Here is a 25,517-nt window from a genome sequence, read left to right as displayed (position 1 = left end):
GAGGGAAAGAAAACAGTTTGCTTAAATGTCAGTAGAGTGAAAGAGGAAGAGCCCTATACCTTAATTCATCTGTCGGTGGAGCTGAATGCATGAAATAAGTACTTCCTATGTGTCACCATCTTCCAACACTGTTAGATTAATGATTGTGTTTGTTTCAAATGAATTTTTGAGAATATCATTCAGACCATACCAGAACTGTAAGAGAACTTGTACTTGGATTGCTTTATCAGATTCTAGGACATAAAAGTATATTTGATTCAACTCAGAATTATCATGCAAATACCAGGACTTGATATTCTAAATATAAATATTCTGATTAAACAAATGAAGATAAATGATTTAACAAGGTAAAACAAAGCTGAGTTTTCAATAATTTGTAGAAAACACAATAAAATCTTACCACAAATAATTCAATATTTTCCCTAGAAATAATATGAATAAGATTGTTTGATAGGCAGACTTTAACAAAAGAAACTCAATTTCAAAAGCAGGAGAAGTAATAAATGAATATAATGACAAAACAAAACAATTGTATTTGTAACAACAAAGACATTATATAATAAAAAGCATTGTACAATATGTATATGAAATAGATTTATATCACTCTGGTGTTAATGCAAATTGTAAGAAAATATGTTCTATAATAATCAGATATTAGCAAGTATACCTGCACATGCACATATACTAGGGCCTCAGAATAACAGTACTATAAAGAGCTTCAAGTAACAGATTTGTATGTTACCATAAATATATAAATGATGTATTTTAGTCAGGTAGTGATAGCACTTACCTTTAATCCCAGCACTTGGGATACAGAGGCAGGTGGATCTTTATGAGTTCGAGGCCAGCCTGGTCTACAGAACGAGTTCCAGGATAGGTTCCAAAGCAGTACAGAGAAATCCTGTCTCAAAAAACCAAAAATAAAGGATTGATTTTACATGATAATTTTATATATGACTATTATAATATAAATCTGTTCAGCATATTAAATGTTGTACATTTACAATAAAACTTATTAAATTATAAGTGCTTTTCCAGATTAAAAGGGGGATAATGTTTAGGTCATTTCCTGCAGTTATTACTGAATCTCTAATACATTTTACATTTTGTTATGTATAGAAAGCAAAATGTTTAAAATAATCATAAATAGGAAATGCTAAAGTAGTAAAATTCAATACTCTATTTCACTTCAGTGATTTTATGGACAAACATGACTACAAAGTATGTATGCAAGGCAATGCTTAAAGAAGTTATCCATTAGCATTGAATACTTTTTAATTTTAAAAATTTAATACTATATACAATAAAACACAGAAAGATTTCATATTGCATATCATGATTTTGTAAGAATTATTTTTATCAACATATAAATTGGAAATAGTCATGTTCTTTTAGTGAAGGTACCATTATGATAGAATGAGGTTTGTTCTACGAGTTAAGTTTTTAAGTATTTGAATATGAGAACTCTTGTCATCTTTTCATGAACATCCTCAGACTTTTATAAATACTATACTAATATGTTGACATGATATATAACTTTAGGGATATTGCTATATCCTAATAATTAGAAATTTCTAACTAGTCTATTCATTTATTGTTTTTTGTTCTATCTAGATATAAATGACAATGATAAATTTTAAAAAGTTAAGTGTCTTGACCCTTACATAAAATTTAAAGTTGTCTAATCCTGTTTGGGTTATTGACTTTAAAGGGTATATATATATATATATATATATATATATATATATATATATATATACAAAAAAGTGATTTTTATCATTAACAGACTATGTTGAGAACATGATAATATTATATATTGTCTTAGAGTTTCTATTGCTGTGAAGAGACATCATGACTATGACAACTCTTATAAAGAAAACATTTAAGTGGTGTGGCCCACTTACAATTTTAGAGTTTCAGTCAATTATCAGCATGACAGGAAGCATAACATTGTGCAAGCCAACTCGGTGCTGGCTACATCTTGATCAGAAGGCAACAGGAGGTAAACTGAGGCACTGGGTGTGACTAGGGCATATATAAGACCTCAAAGCCCACCCCCACTGTGACATAATTCCTCCAACAAGGTCATGCCTACCACAAATAAAGCCACACCTCCCAATAATGTTATCCCCTACAAACTTATGGGGGCCAATTGCATTCAAACTAACACATTCCACTCCCTGGCCCCCATAAGCTTGTAACAATATATTAATGCGAAACACATTTAGTCCAAAATTGATAGTCCCCATAGTCTATCACAGTCTCCAAAATGTTGAAATTCCAAAGTTCAAAATCTTCTCTGAAATTGATGTAATCTCTTAACTGTAATCCCCAATGAAATCAAAATAAAAAAAAAAAAAACAGATAACATAACATATATAACATATGGCCCAGGACATACATGACCATTACAAAAGTAGGGAAGGGAGCATAGTGAGTCAATATTGGACCAAAGCAAAACCAAAACCAAGCTCGAGCTAGTCAAACTAAAACTCTTCATCTCCATGCCTGATGTCAAAATGCTCTTCAGAAGTCTATCTACCTCCACCTTTGTTGACTACCAACACACTTCTTTCTGTTGGGCTGGTTCCTATCCCTATTAGCAACTCTCCTTGACAGGTATCCTATGACTGTCATCTATAACATCTTGGGTTCTCCAAGGCAATCGAGGTTTCAACTTCACAGCTTCACACAATGACCTTTCTAGGCCTCCATTCAGATACATAACTGACACATGCCTGGCCTCAGCAGCTTTCCTTAGTCTCAGGGGCAAATTACATAATCCCTTTCTTTTATTCTTAACTCCAGAACCACGTAGCTGAAGCTGTCAAATTCTGCTGCTCATTGGGGTTGGAGCATGTCCCCCTGGTCCAATTTCATATTCACCAGCTTTCTTTCCTTCATTGCCTAAATTTGGCTGTCTTTTTTTCTAAAGAAATGTTTATTTTCCTCACAAGAAGCATGCAGACTATATACAGTACACACCAACAGAAATAAAAAAAGTGCACTATGCTTCTACTGCAAATTTACAGTACAAAAGATACTACATTTTAAATATATTATATAAAAAAATCAAAGTTGTAATGCGATGCATTGGAACCTGGCGGCAGCCTTTGGAAGGTGAAGAACATGGTCTAGTGTGGCTCCTCTGGGGTGATCTGTAACCACAATCAGCTGCAAGGAGCTCAGGGTATGGACAGGAGAATAAGGAGTATGAAGGAGGACTAGGTGGTAACAAACCTCAGTAAACTAGAAGAAAACTGTGAGGGGTTTGGGGGAGGTACTGAGCTGTGGGTCAGCAAGCACAGGCCCTGCACCACCGCCCAGCTACCTGGCAAACCAAATCACATCCTCCATTGGCTACCATGGGACATGGTGTTTGCCAATGTCAGCGTGGTCTGCAGGAACTCAACAGTACCACTTTTCGAAGGCTCTGTGGAATAGTCACGAACCAGTGTCAACTTCACAGCAGAATAAACATAAGTGGAGTGGGGTGGGGAGAAACTCAATTCCTAATTTCAACCACCAGAATGAAACAGAGTACCCAGGAACAAAAGATGAGAGCTGAACAGTTGCGGATAAATACACAGTATTTGTAAACGATTATTACGGCACTCGATTGTAGAACAATAATTAAGTGTAGAGGAAGAGGAAGCCAACTTCTCATGCAGCAAGGCCAATGACTAGGGCAGCAGAGGCTGCGTGGTCAGGACTCTTGTTCAAGACAGGGACTGAGGGAGAGGCCACGGTGTCTACTGCAAAAAGGAAAGATGAAGTGGCCACCTTCTCCAGATGGCCCCGGCGTCATCACTGCAGATGAGTCTAGGGTGATTTACTGCATAGCTGGAGGACACAGTGTGTGATGATAGAAATGGCACACACCATGTTTGATTGGTCACACACACACACACACACACACACACACACACAAGGTATATGCACATAGACTCATGTACATATATGCATGCAGAGTGGACTCATACACCCCAACGGTAACAAAACAAAGGGCTTTGGTTAAGGGACCATCAATGACCTTGGGCTGTCTTGAAACTGGATCTCTAGATCAGGCTGACCTCAAAGTCAGAGATCTGTCAGCATCTGCCTTCTGACTACTGGGATTAAAGGTGTCTTAATTAGGGCTTTTACTTCTGTGAAGTGATACCATGACCATGACAATTCTTATAAAGAAAACATGTAATTGGTGTGCCTCACTTACAGTTTCAGAAGTTCAGTCTATTATCATGACAGGGAGCATGGCAGCATGTAGGAAGATGAAGTACTGGAGAGAAAGCTGAGAATCCTACATCTTGCAGGGCAAAGGAAGTCAACTGACACACATGGCAGTATCTTGAGCACAGGAAACCTCAAAGCTCTCCCTGACAGTGGCACACTTCCTCCAACAAGGCCATACTCGGTCCAACAAAGCCATTCCCTAAAAGTGCGACTCCCTATGGGATAATGGGGGCCAAATACTTTCAAACTTCCACAGGTGTGTATAGCACGAGACTTAGAAGGTCTTATTAATAAAAAACAAACCTGGAGCAAGGTATTGGGGTGAATGCTGAATGATCAGAGAAGCAGATCCAGCCACAGCCACCTCACCTTGCCAATTCCTCAGCTGATCCTGTTTCCTCAGACTGGAAGCTTCTGAGTCCTCATCCAGAATGAATCTCAGCTGAATTGCTGCTCAAAAGCCTAAAAGCTTAACCAGCCTAGTTCCTGGTTTTCACGCCTTATGTATCTTTCTACTTTCTGCCTTCACTTCCTGGGATTAAAGGCATGAGTCACCATACCTGGCTGTTCCAATGTAGCTTTAAACTCACAGAGATCCAGGTGAATCTCTGCTTCTGAAATGCGAGGATTAAAGGCATGTGTGTCACCATTTTCTGGCCTCTATATCTAGTGGCTGTTCTGTTCTCTGACCCCAGATAATTTTATTAGGGTACACAATATTTTGGGAAACACAATACTACCACAGGTGTACACTACTACAGCTAGCTTTATGCTTTTCTTTAGTTCCTTTTCACAACTTGGAAACTTAGGTGAGTGCAATCTTTCCCTGAGGTCATTACTCTTTTTATTCCATTTCTTTTTATTTATTTATTTTATTTTACAATACCATTCAGTTCTACATAACAGCCACAGATTCCCTTGTTCTCTCCCTTCCTGCCCCCTCCCCTTCCCCCCAGCCCACCCCCCATTCCCACCTCCTTCAGGGCAAAGCCTCCCCCGAGGACTGAGATGGACCTGGTAGACTCAGTCCAGGCAGGTCCAGTCCCCTCCTCCCAGATTGAGCCAAGCGTCCCTGCATAAGTCCCAGGTTTCAAACAGCCAACTCATGTAATGAGCCCAGGACTTGGTACCACTGCCTAGATGCCTCTCAAACAGATCAAGCCAATCAACTGTCTCACCTATTCAGAGGGCCTGATCCAGTTGGGGGCCCCTCAGCCTTTGGTTCATAGTTCATGTGTTTCCATTCGTTTGGCTATTTGTCCCTGTGCTTTATCCAACCTTGGTTTCAACAATTCTCTCTCATATAAACCCTCCTCTTTCTTGCTAATTAGACTCCTGGCGCTCCACTTGGGGCCTAGCCATGGATGTCTGCATCTGCTCAATCATACCACAAGAGCACTTGCTCAGCTATGTTCATATCAGCATTGTTTGTAATAGCCAAAACCTGGAAACAACCTAGATGCCCTTCAACTGAAGAATGGATAAATAAATTGTGGCACACATACACAGTGGAATACTACTCAGCAGAGAAAAAAATGACATCATGAGGTTTGCAGGCAAATGGATGGATCTAGAAAAAAGTCATCCTGAGTGAGGTAACCCAGACTCAGAAAGACAAATATGGTATATACTCACTAATAGGAGGATACGAGATGTGGAACAAGGATGAATCGACTGCTACTCACATCACCAGTGAGGCTACCTGGAAAACAGGACCCCAAGAAAATCACGAGGATTGCCCAATGACGGAGAAATGGCTGATATCTACATGAACAACCTGGACATGAGTGGGGGCAATGAAGGGTGAGGGTTGAGGGAAAGAGAGCGGGAGATTTCAGCTGGATCAAGAACAGAAAGGGAGAACAAGGAATAGGAGACCATGGTAAATGAAGACCACATGAGAAAAGGAAGAAACAGAGTGCTAAAGAGGTCCACAGAAATCCACAAAGATACCCCCACAAAAGACTGCTGGCAATGGTCCAGAGACAGCTGGGACTAACCTACTCTGGTGATGGGATGGCCAAACACCCTAATAGTTGTGCCAGAAGCCTCATCCAAGGACTGAGGTATCTGGATGCAGACATCCACAGTTATTCCATTTCTTAATCCATCTATTGCCAGGGCTTGGGGGGGAACCAAAGCAAGAATTACAGTTACAATATTAAAGAAGATATCCTCTATCTCATATTTGTGAGTCTAAGGTTTTATATCTAACTTATCTTTTATCATGTATCATTTGAGACTCTAGTCTTCAAACACCTCAAAGACCTACAGAACATGGCATTTAAAATGTTTTAAAAATTTAGACTTTCTGGACAATGAGACATGTCTGCTCCTGACATCACCGAATTACTTCAGAGAGGAGGATAGGAATCGAAGACACTCCATATGGAGTTTATCTTCACCTTGGCAAAAAATAGCCATTTGGACAAGACACTGTTCTTGCCTGGACTGCTTGATCAACTGGATATGCAGGACCCATAGAAAGGTGACCACTGAACTTTGCTTGGCAAAATGGTTCTTTAGGTTCCTGATTCACAGAGGAAACTGCCACACATTCTACAGGACACAGAGAGAAATGACTGAGAGACCCTAGGACTGTGGCCTAAAGACAGATGCCCTAACTTTACAAAGGGACATTAGGTGACTGTCTAGACTGCCAGCTCTCTCTCTCTCTACTCTGCAAGACTCCAGAAAGTTGCTTGCATCCTTCTCCCATTTCTCAGGTAATAGTATATCCTTCTGGGGTCTTTGATGTAGTTGAAGACTAGAGTTATAATTTCTTCAGTTATGATAAAAGATAAGTTAGATATAAAACCTTAGACTCACAAATATAAGATAGATAGGATATCTTCTTTAATATTGTAACTGTAATTCTTGCTTGTTAATTGTTTTGTTATATGTAATTTTACTATGTTAGAGTTAAAAATTTCTTTAAAAAAGAAAAAAGAAAAAGGGGAAGTACTATAGATAATTGATTGATTGATAAATAAAACACTGATTGGCCAGTAGCCAGGCAGGAAGTATAGGTGGGACTAGCAGAGAGGAGAACTGAGAGAACAGGAAGGCAGAGAGGAGGAGACACCAGCCTGCCATCCAGGAAGTATGATGTAAAGGTGGCAGGTAAAGCCACGGAACACATGGCGACATACAGATTAACAGAAATGGGTTGAGTATAAGAGTAAGAGCTAGACAATGGTAGGCCTGAGCTAATGGCCGAGCAGTTTAAATAATATAAGCATCCGTATGTTTATTTTATAAGTGGACTATGGGACTGCTGGGGCTTGGTGGGACCTAGAGAGAAAAACTCTAGCTACAATCTATCTCCTTGGACACAGGGCTTAGCTCTATTCTACTTCCTGGTGTCCCTTTTCTCAATCTGTACATATTGTATTTTTATTTTCTCAGCTTGCTCCTTTTCATTACAAATCTTCATTAGAGTTACCACTAATAACCACACTACAGTCTATAATAGGCTGTTGTGAGATTTCCTCTGCCAATGGAATTAATGTAATTAATCCAAAACTTTTCACTTTAGCCTCAGGTAGACTTTTTGGACAAAGGCAAAAAGCAGCCCCATTCTTCAGCAACATGTCACAAGAACAATCTCCAGGCAACATACTATAATTTTTCTCCTCTGAAATTGATTGAGCCAGCCCCCAACAGTTCAAATAACACTTAGGACCATTGTTTTCCATACTCCTTCTACTATGGCTCATTAAGCAGTACTTATAGCATTCCTCTGTTTTTAGAAGTGAAAGTACCAATGTCCAAGTTTCTCAAAGCAAAAACATGGTCAGATCTATCACAGCAATACCACAGGCCCTGGTACCAACTCCTGTTTTAGTTAGTGTTTCTATTGCTGTGAAGAGATACCGTGACCATGGCAACTCTTAAATGAAAACATTTAGTTGAGGTGGTGGCTTATATTTCAGAGGTTCAGTCAATTATCATCATGGCAAAGAGCATATAGGCATGCAGACAGAAATGGTGCTTGCTATTCTTGATCAGAAGGCAACAGGAAGTGGACCCAGTATCACACTGAGCTAAGCTTGTGCAAAAGAGAATTAAAAGCCTACCCTACAGTGACATACATACTCCAAGAAGACCATATCTACTTCAACAGACCATCCCTCCTAACAGTGTCACACCCTATAATGTTATGAGGACATTCAAACTACCATACAGATATATGTGCATCAAAATTTGAAGACAAAAGGGAATGAATTTACAAAAGAACCTTGTGGGCATAGGTAAATGGGAACTTTCCTTTGGAGAGAGGAAAGGGAGCTAGGGAATCTTCCTCTTTTTCTGAGGCGAGATGGAAGGAGGATGGATCAGGGGAAGAGGAAAAGACTGGCAGGAGGGGAGGGAGGGTAAACTGAAGTGGGGATTTAATATATAACAGAATAAAAAAGAGAGTCTCAAAAGCTAAAAAAAATTATAATCTCAAAAAAGGTGAAAAGTACTCGATAATATTTTGCTCTTTTGATTTTACCCGAGCAACAACTTAAAACTTGCTAGGATGAGGAATGATTTGAGTGTATGATAAATGTTTCACTAACATGATTCTGGTTTGTCCTGTGATATTCTGTGTTACTTGTACCTCCCTTTGTTCTTGTTTTTCTCAGTGCTATATGCCTGAAACCATTTACATAAATTGGTTCTTAATTGTACAGTCTGGATAAAAAGTTACAGTCTATCATTTTGATCATGACAGGTTTTTCCTGAAATCTTGAAACATCTTGTTAGGTAGGCAGCATGGAGTTCCTATAAATGTATGACTACTACTATTTTGCCTTAAAAAAAAATAACATCATTGGGAAAAATTAAAGTATGAATATTATTCATTTACTTTTATTTCTTACTTCCAGAATCACTTCTTGGTTACAAGTATTGTTGGAAAAAATGTACACATGTTTTCTAATATTAAAAAACAAAAAAATATTTTTATCATTGAAGGACTGTTTTAAAAACATGTTAATGTTTAAAACTTCAATGATCAAGCTTGATCTTCCTATTTACTTTGAGTTTGATAAGATTAAATTTTTGAATACTTTAGCTGTCTTTGAAATTACATTTTAAAAATATATGAACACTTAAATTGTCAGCTACCATATATTGTGATAATTTAGGAATACTTTCAAAAGCAGAACTCTTGTTTTTTTTTTTTTTAAATTATTTCTTTAGAATTGTCAGAGTTAAATTATCCTGAAACAAGGGTCAATATTTTCCTTTTATAAAACTATGCTGTTTGAAATATAAACATCTTACACTTCTTCTATTTGTTTAATTGTAATGGACTTGTCATGATGTTCCAAAGTAAACTGAATATTTGCTTGCTTGCTTTTCTTTATGAATGAAAGTGATTTGCTACAAAACTTTTGAAAGAACTCAAGAAGAAAAATTTTACTGCAGATTATGAATAATGTGGTAAAGAGGTGGAAATAAAAAAATCTGTTGTCAAATACAGAAATGACTATATCACGAAATATTATGACACACAAAAGTCTTATATATAATATCACTGGTCAAACTAGTGTAGGACAATAAATTCAGCATTAAAAGCAACTAACACTAATAAATCAAGTGGGTTGACTGATTGTTTATATAGATAAATTCTAAATGATTTTTCTTTCACATTATCTATAAACAGTTCTTAGAATACCCAATTATGAAACAGCAAACTTAAAAGAACCATAGTACAAAATAGAGTTTCCTATACTTGATAATTCTCCTTTACTTACCCTTGGAGGGTAATTTACTTGGGGCACAGTCAGTTCTTGTGGTACATTTTCTTGAGTGATGATTAATGGTAGTCTCATCCCTGGGTGAGTGCCTATGAATGGTATGAAAAAGCAGGCATATCACATTATTAGGAGCAAGCTAGTAAGCAGCACTCTTCTACCCCTCTGCATCAGCTCCTGACTCCAGGTTACCACTCTGCTTGAGTTTCTACCTTGACTTCCCTTGGAGTTGGACTGTTACCTGGAAGTGCAAGATGAAATAAATCCTTTCATCCTGCAGTTGTTTATGATCATTAATTTTTAACATAGCAATAGAAAACTAACTTACACATAAATTGGTACCAAGTTCATAGGGTCTTGTTGTGACAGACCTGATCATGTATTTTGTGGAGCATTATGTTGACATTTGAACTTTTGTCTGGAAATTACTAATACTTATGATTTCACTGGTACAAATGTTAGAAATGTTTGAAATGGCGAAATTTTTAAGAGTATTTACACATACATGTACTTGAGAAAGAGAGAGAAAGAAAGAGAGGGAGGGGAGGAGGAAGAAAATAAAATCACTAATAGTATTTCCCATTTTGAAGATGTTTCAGAACTGTATCTTACTTAGAGAAGAGGCTATTGGTAATAACAGCAAATTTTTGAAGCAACAAAATTACTAGACCAAAACAAAACTTTACATGAAGTATTAGGTTTTGTGACAATGATTACAGACTAGAAGTTACATTCATTCCTTTTGCCAAGTGAATGATATCAGAAAAAGGAAAAAAATAGATTATATTCAAAAGTTATGAAGAACTTCAGATATTCACAAAGGTATTGACAGAGTAATCCAAAGTACGGATAAAAACAAGGTTACCACATGGAAAAGAAGCCAAGCCAAATATAACTCCAGTTTTGAAGCATAAGTTCCATTAAAAAGTTTATTGTCTCCCTCACTGAATGGTACTATAGATTGAGTCTTGAAGAGTTGATTTCTCAGTAAGAAGTTACTTAAGTAATAACTGAGTAAGCCAAAATGAGACACATAGACTACACATAGACAAAAGGAACATGAAAATGCTATTAAGGGCAAATAATTTAACAATATTTTCTATCTAGAACATCTTTGCCCATGATTAAACTTCAATATTTTTAACTACAGCTCTTTGAATGATTTATTATATTTGCTAGGAATCACTTTGACTTCTTTTACAATTTGTATCCCTTGGATCTCTATAGTCATCTTATTGCTTTAGCTAGAACATTGAGCACTACATTGAATAGATATGGAGAAATTAGACAGCCTTGTCTTGTTCCTGACTTTAGTGGAATTGCTTTGAATTTCTTTCCATTTAATTTGATGTTGGCTATCAGCTTCCTATATATTGCTTTTATTATATTTAGTAACTTCTTTGTTTCACTGCTCTCTCCAAGACTTTTATCATGAAGATGTGTTGGATTTTGCCAAAGGCTTTTCAGCATCTAATGAGGTGATCATGCATTTTTTTCTTTAAGTTTGTTTATATGGTGAGTTACATTGACAGATTGTTACATTGACAGATTTTTATATGTTGAACCATTCCTACATCCCTGGAATGAAGCCCAGTTGATCATTGATGATCTTTTTTTATTTTATTTTTTATGCCGTATGCCGTTTATTGAAAGAGGGAGGAGGTCTTAAATACAGGCTTATAGCACAATGGGAGAACCCTGGAGGGCAGAATTTCACTACCAATGTTTTACAATCTTGCATCTAAACTGTTAGTGCCCATTATGCAGGATACACAGACAAGGACCTTCCCTTAAGCATTCAGGAGGGTGGAACCCACCAGGGAAATAGCATAAGGAGGATATCAAGGTCAAGATCAACAAGCAAGGCAAGAGTTACCCAAAACAAGGGCCAGGACCCTACAGGTCCGCCTTTTACTAAAAAAAAAATGAGCTTCTGACTTAGGTTGAGTGGGACATCAGCAGGTCACCTTACTCCTAGAGTTGTATCATGCCAGTGGATGCCCACATGCTTCAGAAGAGAATTTGACATTGCTGCTGCTGTTGTTGCTGTTATAGCAGTGGCGGCCACTGTTGCTACTGTTTCTGCGATTACCATTTTATAATTGGTTACTACAAATAGCACAGTGGAGACCCTGGCAGCAAAAGTAGCTACCACAGTTAGTTAATCTTTCATTCTATTGGGCATGATGAATTTAATTCAATAGTTATATACATTTTGATTGGATTTGAAAATTATAAATTTATAAACTCAAGTTCCATTTGCTTTTGGGATACCATCTTACAAGGACTCCGATTTGCAGTAAGGCTCGTTACAGAAGGAAATGGCTCAGTGGCCTTTAGCCTACTGGCTGTGAGTGGGTTAGGACTTCTGTTCGTCTTTTATGTGTCAAACACATAGATTGCAAGCCCAGTGCCACTTTGAGATCTTTGGCAGCAGTTAACTCTGCAGCTCACACACGATTGAGCGTGTATGATAATGAGTATTCAGAGATGGGTAATGCCTGGGGAGTGCTCAGCAACCTAAGACAGAGAGCCTGTGTGGCCTGGGCAGGTGTCTCCATGACGGATGATCTTTTTAATGTTCATTTATATTCAATTTTCCAGTATTTTATTGAACATTTTTGCATCAGTGTTCATGAGGGAAATTGTCCTGTGATTCTCTGTCTTTGTGTGGTTTGGATAGCAGCATAACTGTGGCCTCATAAAAAGAATTTGGCAATGTTCCCTATGTTTCTATTTTGTGGGATTAATTGAGGAATATTGGTATTAGCTTTTCTTTGAAGGTCTGATAGAACTCTGCATTGAGACCATCTGGTCCTGGGCTTTTCTTGGTTGGAAGACTTTTAATGACTGCTTCTATTTTCTTAGGGGTTATAGATCTCTTTAAATTGTTTATCTGATCTTGTTTTAATTTTGATATGGGGTATCTATCAAGAAATTTGTCCATTTCTTTTAGATTTTCCAATTTTGTAGATAACAGGTTTTAAAGGAATTACATAATGATTGTTTGGATTTACTCAATACCTGCAAGCATTGCAGATCTGGAGGAAAAGGTATCCTGACTTTTCTGGAAGTCAGGCTGTACCTACAGCCATGAAAGCAAAGTATCCTGGATGCCTGCAGTTGTGAAGAGAAATGTATCCTGATTTGTCAGGAAGTCAGGCTACACCTCAAACTGGGGTTTGGTGGGGGATTGTTTCCCTTCAGGATATGGCAATCCTGCTCCTCTCCAAGAGAGAGCATTTACAGCTGAGTTCAGTTCCACAAGCCAAGGGGTTTCTCAGTGGAGGTGTCATTTGCTTGTTCTGTTCTGCTCTGTTCCCCTAATGGAACTTCTCAGCAGAGATTCTTTTATGCTCCATCAAAAGAAAATCTTCACCCAAAACTCTTTCAAGAGATTTATTTGGGAAGGAGGAGTCCAGTAGAAAGCCTGCCTCTGCCAGGATGGAGGAAGACAGCTGCCAACTGAATAGGCAGAGGGGCTTATATAGTCCTACTTTGGGGCAGAGTTTTTCCAAGGAGAAGATTTTCAGGGAGGGAATTGGTCAGATTTTGATTCCCTTGAGCTGAGACAAGCCCAGATTGGCTAGATTTCATCCTTAGGGATTGGTTGGTTTTCTACTCAGGGATTGGTTACTTTTTCTGCTCAGAGACTGGTTGGTTTCATGGGCAGATTTGGTTCTGGTTTCAGGGACAAAGAGTGTTTCTTTCACTGACCTTTTTTAGTCTTTTTGCTCTAGTTTCAAGGCCAGAGTGTATTGCTTTTACTGGCTCTGGTTCCAGGGCCAAGTTTCTTTGGCCCTGGTCTTAGTGTTAGGGTGTGTTTATTTCCTTCTGATTTCAGGGACAAAGTATTTCTTTCACTTGCTCTGGGCTTAGTGCCAAAGTAGGTTTCTTTCACTGGCTCTGGTTTCAGGACCAGAATGGGTTTCTTTCTCTGGATCTGCTTTCAGGATCAGAATGGGTTTCTTTGGCTGATCCTTTTACTCTGCAGTTATACCCCCCATTTCCTTTCTGATTTTGTTAATTTGTATATTCTCTCTCTTTCTCTTAGTTAGTTTGGTTTGTCTATCTTGTTGATTTCCCCCAAGAACCAACTCTTTGATTCCTTCTAGTGTTGTCTTTGTTTCCATTTTATTGATTTCAGCCCTTAGTTTGTTAATTTTATGCTATCTACTCCTCTTTGTTGTGTTTACTTCTTTTTCTTCTAGAGTTTTAAAGTATTCTGATAAGTTGCTAGTATGAAATTTCTCCAAATTCTTATGAACTGACTTAGTGCTATGAGTTTTCTTCTTAGCACAAGTTTTCATTGTATCCCATAGGTTTTGATATGTTTGCATTCATTTTCATTGAATTCTGGGAAGTCCTTAATTTTTTCTTTATTTCTTCCTTGACACATAGATAATGCAGTTGAGATTTGTTCAGTTTCCATGAGTTTATAGGCTTTTTGCAGCTTGTGTTGTTGAACTTCAACTTTAACCCTTGGTGATCTGGTAAGACACTGGGGATTATTTTAATTAATTAATTTTTTAATCTGTTAGGACTTGCTTTGTCATTGAGTATATGTTCAATTTGGGAGAAGGTTCCATGAGGTGCTGACAAGAGAGTATATTCTTTTGGGTTTGAGTGAAACATTCTGTAGATGTCTGTTAGGTCCATTTGAGTAATAACATCTGTTAATTCCATTATTTTTTTGTTTAATTTCTGTCTAGATGACCTGTTCATTGGTGAGAGGGAGGTGTGGAAGTCTCCCACTATTAATATGTGGGGTTTGATATGTGATTTTAGGTTTAGTAATGTTTCTTTTCCAAATGTGAGTGCTCTTATATTTGGAGCACAGTTGTTCAGAATTGAGAGATCATCTTGGTGGAGTTCTTCTTTTGATGAGCATGAAATGTTCTTTTCTATCTCTTTTCATTAATTTTGTTTTGAAGTCAATTTATTATATATTAAGATAGCTACACAGGATTGCTTCTTAAGTCCACTTGATTGGAAAATCTTTTTCCAACTCTTTACTATGAGGTAATGTCTATTTGTGATGTTGAGGTGTTTTGTGTATGCAGCAGAAGATTGGGTCCTGTTTTCATATACGTTATGTCAGCCTGTGTCTTTTTATTGGAAGAAGTGAGCCCATTGGTATTGAGAGACATTAATGACAGGTGGTTATTATTTCCTGTTATTTTTATTTGGTGTTGGTGGTACTTTTGATGTTGCTGGTGATTGTGTTGTGTTGTGTTGTGTTTTTATTGTTGTTGTTGTTGTTGTTTTGTGTGTGTGTGTGTGTGTGTGTATTTGTGTACTTTCCTCTGGTGTAGGATTATCTATTGTCAGTGTTTTTCTGAGTATAGCTAACTTTGTTGGGTTAGAGTTTTCATTCTAGTACCCTCTATAGAGCTGGATCTGTGGATAGAAATTAAAGATGACTTTGTCATTAAATACCTTGTTTTATCCATCTACAGTGACTGAAAATTTTGCTAGTTGTAGTAGTCAGGGCTGGTATCCATAGTTTCTTACAGTCTGCAAGAGATTTGTCCAGGCTCTTCTGTTTTTTTTAGGGTCTCTATTGAGAATTTGGGTGTAATTCTGATAAGTCTGCCTTTATGTGTTACTTGGTCTTTTTACTTTGTAACTTTCCATATTCTTTGTTTTGTATGTTTAGGATTTTGATTATGAAGCACCAAGGGGCTTTTTTTCTCTGGCCCAGTTTATTTGGTGTTCTGTAAGTTTCTTTTTCTTTCTTTCTTTCTTTCTTTCTTTCTTTCTTTCTTTCTTTCTTTCTTTCTTTCTTTCTTTCTTTCTCTCTCTCTCTCTCTCTCTCTCTCTCTCTCTCTCTCTCTCTTTCTTTCTTTCTTTTTTTTTAGTTTTTTGAGGCAGGGTCTCTGTGTAGTTTTGGTGCCTGTCCTGGATCTTGCTCTGTAGACCAGGCTGGCCTCAAACTCACAGAGCTCCTCCTGGCTCTACCTCCTGAGTGCTGGGATTAAAGGCATGCACCACCACTGCCCGGCTTAAGTTTCTTGTACCTTTGTATGTATATACTTCTTTAGGTTCAGAAATTTTTTCTATGATTTTATTGAATATATTTTCTGGGCCTTTGAGTAGGGATTCTTCTTTTTTTATTCCTTTTATTTTTAAGTTTGATCTTTGTATAATGTCCAAGATTTAATGGATGTTTTGTGTAAGGAATTTTTCAGATTTAACTTTTTTTTAAATTGGAAAAGCCCAGCCTTAATGGGTAAAAGCCTCCCAAGTGATTCCCTGCCCCTCACCCCCAGAGAGGAGACAGGGAAGAGAGAATAGAAGAACTGCATGTCTGTTTTCTGGGATGCAGCTTATATACCATGTGGGATTGGTCTTGAGCCTCTCTGAGGGATGAGCTGTGTTTGGCAGGCTTTGAAGGGGTAGGTTTAGGGAAAGAGAGGGGAAGAGAGAATGTTCCACCAGAACATTCCAGACTCTTTGGGTATAAGGATTCCAGGGTGCCAGGGGTTAAGGTGGTGCTCCCACCCAAACATTCCACTCTCTTTGGCTATAAGGATGCCGGTTCAAGTCTGACTACTTCCTGTGAGCATGGGATGGCATGTGGAAGAGCAGTTGGGAATTGGTGAGCTCACAAATAGCAGGAGGTGTGAGTGGAGGAGCATTCAGTTAATTGTCATTCTGGAAACCTCAGGCATCTGTTTCTTGAGGAAGCAAGGAAGGTAAGTTTCTAGGAAAAAAAATAGATCATTAACCTTTTCTCTAGTTGTCCTGTAAAGATGAATGCACAAAGCAGATAGGCCCTTTATTGGGACATCTTGAAAAACTGAAGGGTGGAGGGTCCCAGCTGCTGGACAGACCATGTATCCTGAATAGGTGCCCACTTGAGCCTGTTGAGATGGTACCAGCATGGATGTCCTAGGAGCTTGGCAGCTGACAGGGTGGTGAGGATCACTGTATGAATGGAGAAGAGACTTCAGAAGAGAGAGGTAGGGGAGGTACCTGGCCATTGGGGGAGTTTGGGCTAGGAGATAGTGATTGAGTAGGAAGGGCCTTCCATAAAGGAGCTCAAAAGTGCTCAAACCTGTAGGAGAGTATGGGGTGGCCCAGAGATGGGTAAGGACAATGGGGAGAAGGAAGGGCCAAGATAACCGGTGTTCAATGGAGAGCTTAGTGAGCTGTTGTTTGATGAGTCCATTGGCCTTCTCAAACTTTCCTGAGGATAAAGGTGTCAATCATAGTTAGGGGTAATGGAGTTTTTTAGGTGTGGGCATGTAAGTGAAATCCATTTGCCAATCCTTGCCTGGTTGGTGTCCTCAAAGCTGGTGCAGAGGCTGACATATCTGGAGGGTCCCTATGAATGGACTTGTGAAACACTCAGGAGACTGTGGGGGACAAGGTGAGTGTGGCCTCAAAAAGGCTGAAAACACTGCAACCAAGCAGAGGTGCAGGGTAAGCAGGTATGACCAGAAAAAAGAGTGTGAGAAGAATCACCCTGCAAGAATGCAGGGAAGTGTCAGGGGCTTTAGTGGGAAGGAAGAGATCCCATCTACCACTGTGACTTGAAAGAGGGAAATGTAGGACCTGAGTGAGATGTCAAAACATAATAGGTAGCTCCTATGTCCAAAAGAAAGTAAACAGACTTATCTGTTATCTGCAGCATCACCTTAGGCTTGGACAGGGCAATGCGACTCAACAGGTCTAGGCCACCAACAGGTCAGATCTCCACCAGGATTAGGCGTTCTCAGTTGCCAGTGTTGGTGAGGTGGGACCTCCATGGCATGGCATAGAGGATGAGCCTGCATGGGAACATTACCATTTCCAGTGCCCAGGCTGCTAGCAGACAGGGCATTGCCTCCTGGGTGGCTGGGTTTCAGGTCAATACTGTGACCAGTGACTCTGCTTGCTGCATTTGAGGCAAGTATTTGACAGAGTTGACTTGGGCTGAGCTCCGTTGGGATGAAGCCTCATGGCCAACTTCCCTTGTACCCCTTGTGGTGGCTCTGGTAGCCTCAGAGTAGCTGCTAAGGCTTGGGCTTGGAGCATATTCTGTTGCAGCCTTGTCTGTCAGGTTGAATTGGCTATCATTCTCAAGCATTAAAAACTTTAAAAGCCTTTACACCAATTCCTGTAGGGGAGTTTGGGGATACTCTGCAGTCTTAAAAATTTTTTCTAATATCTGATGCTGAAATGAGTGGGAAGGCAGGAGTCTAGTGAGCCTGAGTATAAGAAGAAACCAGGAAATATTTGGGGGCATTAGGCCAGTGTGTAGGTTGAGGCATTGGGAGATGGGGACAGGGAGGACAGGAAGGAGGGTAAGGAGGAGGAATTTTGTCTTAGATTTGTAGCCCCAATGAAAGGGTTGTTTAGGTAGAGTTTGAGGGAAGTGGGGGAGGGGTCAGTATCCCCAGCAGTGAATAGGCCAGTGCTGTGAGACATTGGCCCCTGTAGGGAGAGCAGGAATGCAGAACCCAAAAACCATGGAAGTAGGGCAGTTCTGTCCAATTATATCAGATAGGCCCAATTTGAATAGACTTTGTAAAAAACCTACAGGGGCATTTGGGTATCAGGATTTGAATGACAAGTACCATTTCTCGAGTGTATGCCAGGGACCCAAAGCCTATCACAATGCATCAAAAATGGTAAGTATTGGGTCAAAAAATGGGGGGGATGGGAAATTCCCTTCAACTGAACATCTTCTGGAGAAGGGGTCCCACGGAACAAAGGTAGCCCTTTGGTCTGGAACTGGTCACAGGTAACAAAGGCAGCCCTTTGCTCTGGAACAAGTCAGGTGGAGCAATGGCAGCCATTTGCCCCAGAACCTGTCGGGGGCCTGGTGCAGCAGCATTTTTGTCAGGACACCCCAAAACACAAAGAGGCTCTGGGCCTCCTAGGTAAGGAATTGGTAAGGAAACATACCCAACCAGGAGCCAATCTCAGTCTGGTGGAGAGCAGGTGTGGGGGAGAGGAGTGTTTTCCCTCATGTGGCCCTGGGCCAGTGGGGAAAAATTACCCCTGCCCCCCGTGGAACCTCCAGATCATAAGTCTTTGTACCCTGAAGGCCTCTCTGCTGATGCAGCAATGCAAATTAAACTGAATCAGACAGAATTGTCAAAGCCCAGTGCTGAGGGATGTTCTGTATGTCCTGTGGGAGCCTGTTCTTGGGATCCTTGTGGCTTTACCCAGCAGGTCTGCATAGAGGATGATTAGGACCACGAGCCTGAGTGCAGGTGTCTGAGATGGTCTGCACTTGGCTGTGCTGGGGGATGGTCTGTATGTCAAGCTGCTATGATTGGTCAATAAATAAAATCTGATTGGCCATGGCTAGGCAGGAAGTATAGGCGGGACTAACAGAGAGGAGAAATAAAAGAACAGGAAGGCAAAAGGACTCACTGCCAGCCACCCCCCAGGACAAGCAGCATGTGAAAATGTCGGTAAGCTACGAGCCATGTGGTAGGATATAGATTAATGGAAGTGGATTAATTTAAGCTATAAGAACAGTTAGCAAGAAGCCTGCCATGGCCATACAGTTTGTAAGCAATATAAGTCTCTGTGTTTACTTGGTTGGGTCTGAGCGGCTGTGGGACTGGCAGGTGACAAGATTTGTCCTGACTGTCGGCAAGGCAGGAAAACTCTAGCTACAGCCCAGGTTTAATAGGTAAAATATTCCCAGGTGATTCTCTGGCCCCTCAGAGAGGAGACTGAGACAAGAGACCAGAGAAACCTCATGTCTTTTTTCTGGGATGCAGCTTATATACACTTTCTTGGGGAGGAGCTGTGTTTGATGGGCTTTGAAGGAATTGGTTTAGGGAAAGAGATAGGGGAGGGGAGTTGAGGTGGATCTTCCACCAGAACAATAATCTTATGTAAAGATATTAATGTTAAAATAACTCAGAATAATTTTATTTATTTTATTAATATTCTCTGCTTTATGAAAACATTTCTATATATGTCCCATATATCTCTTTATTCTGCATTCATACATATGTTTTCCCTTATTTAATTGATATTTAGGAAAATATAACAAGATATTTCACTTCTCTTGCATGTATTTTAGTGCATTGCAATATAATTAGTATTTTATTTACTATTACACAATAAAATGAAGTGTGACTATACATGACTTAAATTCATATCTATTATTAGATACTTGACTTTTTGTTACTGAAATAAACAGTTTTTATTGCTTTTCTTTTTAAGTTACTTTCTTGTTGTAAATTTACATGGGTCCATGGCACAGTTTTTCCTAAGCCTTAGCCTGACCTGGCTGCCTTACAAGATTCACTCTCATCATTGCAGATCTACCTGGTGGCAGCATGTGGTGTTGGGCATCCTTCCTTGTGGACTCTCCCTGGTTCATTCTCTCTCTCTCTCTCTCTCTCTCTCTCTCTCTCTCTCTCTCTCTCTCTCTCTCTTTGGTTTTTCGAAACAGGGTTTCTCTGTGTAGCTTTGCGCCTTTTCCTGGAACTCACTTGGTAGCCCAGGCTGGCCTCGAACTCACAGAGATCCACCTGGCTCTGCCTCCCGAGTGCTGGGATTAAAGGCGTGCGCCACCACCGCCTGGCAGTCTCCTTGGTTCTCTTATGATGACCCCTCTACTTTCACCTTACTCCAAGGGCTGTTGTCAGGACAGATCAGTATCTATACCATATTCTAGATATCTTTGCCCTTGCATGATATCAGGCACAAGGGTATTTACCAGGGCCGAGTCAGGAGATGATGCCACCCGCTGCTGCCATGAGAAGTAAGATGTAAAGATACCAGTAAGCCACAAGTCACATGGCAAGGTATAGATTTATAGAAATGGATTAATTTAAGATATAAGAACTAGATAGCAAGAAGCCTTCCACAGCCATATAGTTTATAAGTAATATAAGTCTCTGTGTGTTTATGTGTGTCTGAGCAGCTGCAGGAACTGGGTGGACACAGGAAAATTCCAGCTACATACCAACTCTTGTTTCATTATGTCCTGTTTTCCCACAACCCTTCTGTTCAACCCATTGCATAACCAAAGCCAAGACCTGGGTCTTTCTTCTTATCTGCCTCAATGTTATCAATTCTGTGTGTATATCTTTTCCAAACCCACTTCCCTGGGGTATTTATTAACGTCTTGGGACAAATATGACTGTATCAGAACATCTCATCAACTACCCATTTATGAAATGTATAGCACCTGAAGAGGCTCTTATGGCTGAGGTCAAACATTCAGTAATCATTCCTCCTGTTCAGGCTTTTGTGACAATGAATTTCCACAGTACTCAGTCTGACCTTTTTTCATTGTTGGTCTTTTTTATGTATCCTCCTAGCCTCCCCTTACAGGAGTACATTAGATCTTCACTTTCCCATCAGAAATATTGTAATGCTTGAAATCTGGTTTTTGGTCAACAAGACAGTACTCAACTCAGATCCATCACCAAAATCATTCCCAAGGATGGTTTGCATCTGTTTCTGCCTTTGCATGTTTAACATTACTGACTAAGGGTTTGTTAGTCACAGAGATCTTGGGTTTAAGACTCTAGGGGTGGTTTTCTAGTCTGTTTCTCCAGAATTCAGACATATAGGTAGTCTGAAGAGGTTTGCTTTAATCTCTGGTAAGGTCAATATCCTATACTTGACTGGGTAGATGGCCTAGCAGGTAAGAATGTTTATAGAATATGTATGACAACTTGAATTCAAATCACCATCATCTATGTAAAAATCTGAGTATGGCTGCACAAGAGGACTTTAACCTCAACACTGGTGAGACACAAGTAGCAGGGGCTTGCTGGCAGTCAGCCTAGCTCCAGGTTCAGTGAAAGATCATACCTCAAGGGAATACAATACAGAGTGAGATAATTGTCACCTGATATTCTTCCCTGGCCTCCACATGTGCACAGGTGGGTACATCCCATGCATGTATGCACATACCACACACATACACTACACATACACAAATCTTTCTGAGGGCACAGATTTACAAAACCCATTTCATTCCTTGCCAGGAACCCTGAGGCCACAGAGAAGAGACAGTACCCTCAGATAGTACAATGCCTTCTCTTTTCTCAATATCATTTTACTTATATAGTTGACAAACTCTAAAATGCTTTTATTTTCATTATTTCTTTACCACCTCCCCATTTCTATTTGTTGGGGCTTAAATCAAAGATCTCATATGCTAAGTATAGCCCAGTCCTATTTTTGGCATCTCAGTGCATTCTGTGCAACAAGGCTGCCATAGGCCATGGTGGACATATCCCAGAAGGAGCAGACCCTGGTCACAGTTATTGTTCAGGACACAGTTGTAATTCTTGACCAGCCTGTTGTCCAGACATGGTAAAGGAAGACATTTTTTTGGGAAAGATTTTGGTAAGGGGAAGGACATTGTGGCTTTCTAGTATCTACTAAGATACTATCAGGCAGGAAATTGTGCTTTTGGTACCGGGAATGGCCCAGGTATAAAAATACCAGTAAGTTGTAGGTGAGTGGGAGGCCAGCTAGATGGTAAACAGATAATAAGTTATCTTGAGGGGCCTCAGTGGGGACACTCTTAGAAAGTGGGCAAAGTCCCCATTCCAATGCTGTAGGGAGCCAAACTGCAGGGACTGGAAGAGAGAAAAGAGATTGAGCTAACAGTTTCATAAGCTGCATCAGTGAAGTCAAAGCAGGTCAGAGGCTCACAGTCCATGGATGAGCATGGGAGTATCTAGTCTTTGGTGTGACATGAATCCATGAGCCCTAGGAACCATGTGAGGAAGAAGTTTCTTGAAGCAGAGATAGGGAGGGGCTTTGTGACTCTTCCAGGGTTGAGAGCTAGGACAAGTTCAGTTCTGCTAATGGCCAATATAACTTGCTTGCTTGCACATCTACCTATCATCTATCTGTCTATCTATCTGTCTATCTATCTATCTATCTATCTATCTATCTATCTATCTATCTATCTATCATCTATCTATCTATCATCTATCTATCTGTCTCTGTCTATCTATCTGTCTATCATCATCTGTCTATATCTGTCTATCATCTGTCATCTATTAGTCTATCTAGTCTATCATCTATCTATCTATCTATCTATCTATCTATCTATCTATCTATCTATAGTGTGTGTGTATTCACATATGTGTGGGCATACATATATACCCATGTGTGTGTGTACACATACATGTGTATGTGTGTAGAGGTCCTTAGTTTATTCCAGGTGTCTTCCTTGATTGTTCTTCATCTTAAATATTGAGACAAAGTCTCTTGCTGAACCTAAAATTTGCCTATTCCAGCTTGCTCAGAGGCTCCATGTCTCTATCTCCTGGGATTATAAGTAGGCCCTACAGCTCAGCTTTTATGTGAGTTCTGGGGATCTAAGCTCTGTCTTAAAGCTTTCCCAGCAAGTACTTTATTCACTGATCAATCTCCCTAGTTTCCCAAATGGTTTCTAACCAGGATGAAATTCACTTAGTATACAGACTTTAAATTTTATGGGGTTCTGAGCCATAACTTTGCTGAGTTTCAACTTAGTTCCCAGGCTATATCTGTCACCTTCTCTGGTATGTAGCACCTGCTTGCCCAGAGTACTTCTCATCCATTAGTAGGGTCTCTGTGCTCTGATGAGACAATAATTATGACATCCAGATCAGATACCATGTCTCTCCTGACAGACAAAAGTGCAAAGATTTCTATCTTGAGGTACTTAGTATTTAATGATTTGAGACTATATGTGTAGATGTGATATGTCTTCCTCAACTGAAGAGTTGTAAATGTATATATTAAAGAATCCACTCAAGTAATGTTTTTGAAACTTTAAAAAATCATTTATTTCTGTATTGATAGTTATTATTCATTTCCAATACTATGTTTTACTAAAAAGTATTTCTGCTTAAAAATTAATTAATTTTACATCCCAGCCAAAATTTCCCCTCCCTCCTCTTTTCCCAGTTCCCTCTCCCACCTCACCCCTCTGTTTGCATCCATCAATCCATTCCTCCTCCATTTCTGTTCAGGAAAGGACAGGTCTCCCATGGATATCACAGAACATGGCATATCATGTTGCAGTAAGACTAAGCACCTCTCCATGTATTAAGGCTGAGCAAGGTGATCCAGTACAAGGAGGAGAGTCTCAAAAGCCAGTAAACGAGTCAGAGACAGCCCCTGATCCTACTGTTGGGAGTCCCACAAGAAGACCATGCTACACAAGTATCACATATATGGATAGTGCCTAAGTCAATCCCTTTCAGGCTCTCTGGTTGTTGGTTCAGTCTCCGCGAGTCCCTATAAGTCCAGTTTAGTTGATTCCGTGAGTTTTCTTATGATGCCCTTGACCCCTCTGGCTCCTACAAAATAGTGTTTCAACAAGCATGTATCTTTAGTTACTAGTTACTGGTACACTTAGTTTTATGAAATACAGTCTTTAAAAAAGAGATATAGTCTTGAAAATGGGATTCCTTGGTCTGGAATTATAGACATTAAAATTCTTATTGGTACTGTCAACTTATCCCACAAAAAGTATTTTTTAATTATTAAGAAATTTTCTATTCCTTTTACATACCAACCACAGATACCCTCCTCTTCTCTCTTCCCTCCTCCCAGCCTTCCCCCAACCCACCACCCATTCCCACCTCCTCCAAGTCAAGGTCTCCCATGGGGAGTCAACAGAGCCTGGTACATTCAGTTGAGGCAGATCCAAGCCTCTTCTTCCTGCACCAAGGCTGCATAAGTTGTCACACCTTAGGCACTGGGTTCCAAAAAGCCCACTCATGTACCAGAAATGGATCCTGATCCCCTACCTGCCCCCCCCCCCGAGCAATTCAAGCTAAATAACTGTCTCACATCTCCAGAGGGCCTAGTCCAGTCCCATGTGGGCTCCACAGCTATTGGACTACACTTCATGGATTTCCACTAGTATGGCTTGTCATCTCTGTACATTTTCCCATAATGATCTCAATGCCCCTTGCATATAGAATCCTTCTTCTCTCTCATGGATTGAATTCCTAGAGCTTGGCCTAGCACCCGACCATGGATCTCTGCAACTGCTTCCATCAGTAACTGGATGTAGGCCCTATGATGCAAGTTAGGGTATTCACTAATGTGGTTACTACAGTACATCAGTTCTGGTACCCTCTCAACTATTGCTAGTAGTCTAAGATGGGGTCATCCTTGTGGATTCCTGGGAACTTCCCTAGCACCCTGTTTTTTCATATTCTCATGATATCTTCATTTATCATGGTATTTTCCTTGTTCCTCCCATTTCTGTCCATGTTCCAGCTCAAACCTCTTATTTCCTTATGTTCTCATCCCCCATTCTTTGCCTGCTCCATTACCCACCCCCTCACTCCCAGTTTGCTCATGTATATCTCATCTATTTCTCTTTTGCTGGACTATCTATGTGTCCCTCTTAGGGTCCTCCTTGTTAGCTAGCTTTTCTGGAGCTGTGGGTAGTGGTCTGGTTATGCTTTGCTTCACATCTAGTATCCACTTATGAGTGAGTACATACCATGTTTGTCCTTCTGAGTCTGGGTTACCTCACCCAGGATGATATTTTCTAGTTCCATCCATTTGCCTGAAAATTTCCTGATATCATTGTTTTTTACTGCT

The sequence above is a fragment of the Peromyscus leucopus genome, chromosome X (genome assembly GCF_004664715.2).
Source record: "Peromyscus leucopus breed LL Stock chromosome X, UCI_PerLeu_2.1, whole genome shotgun sequence".
Lineage (NCBI taxonomy): Eukaryota > Metazoa > Chordata > Mammalia > Rodentia > Cricetidae > Peromyscus > Peromyscus leucopus.
This window is presented reverse-complemented; position numbering follows the sequence as displayed.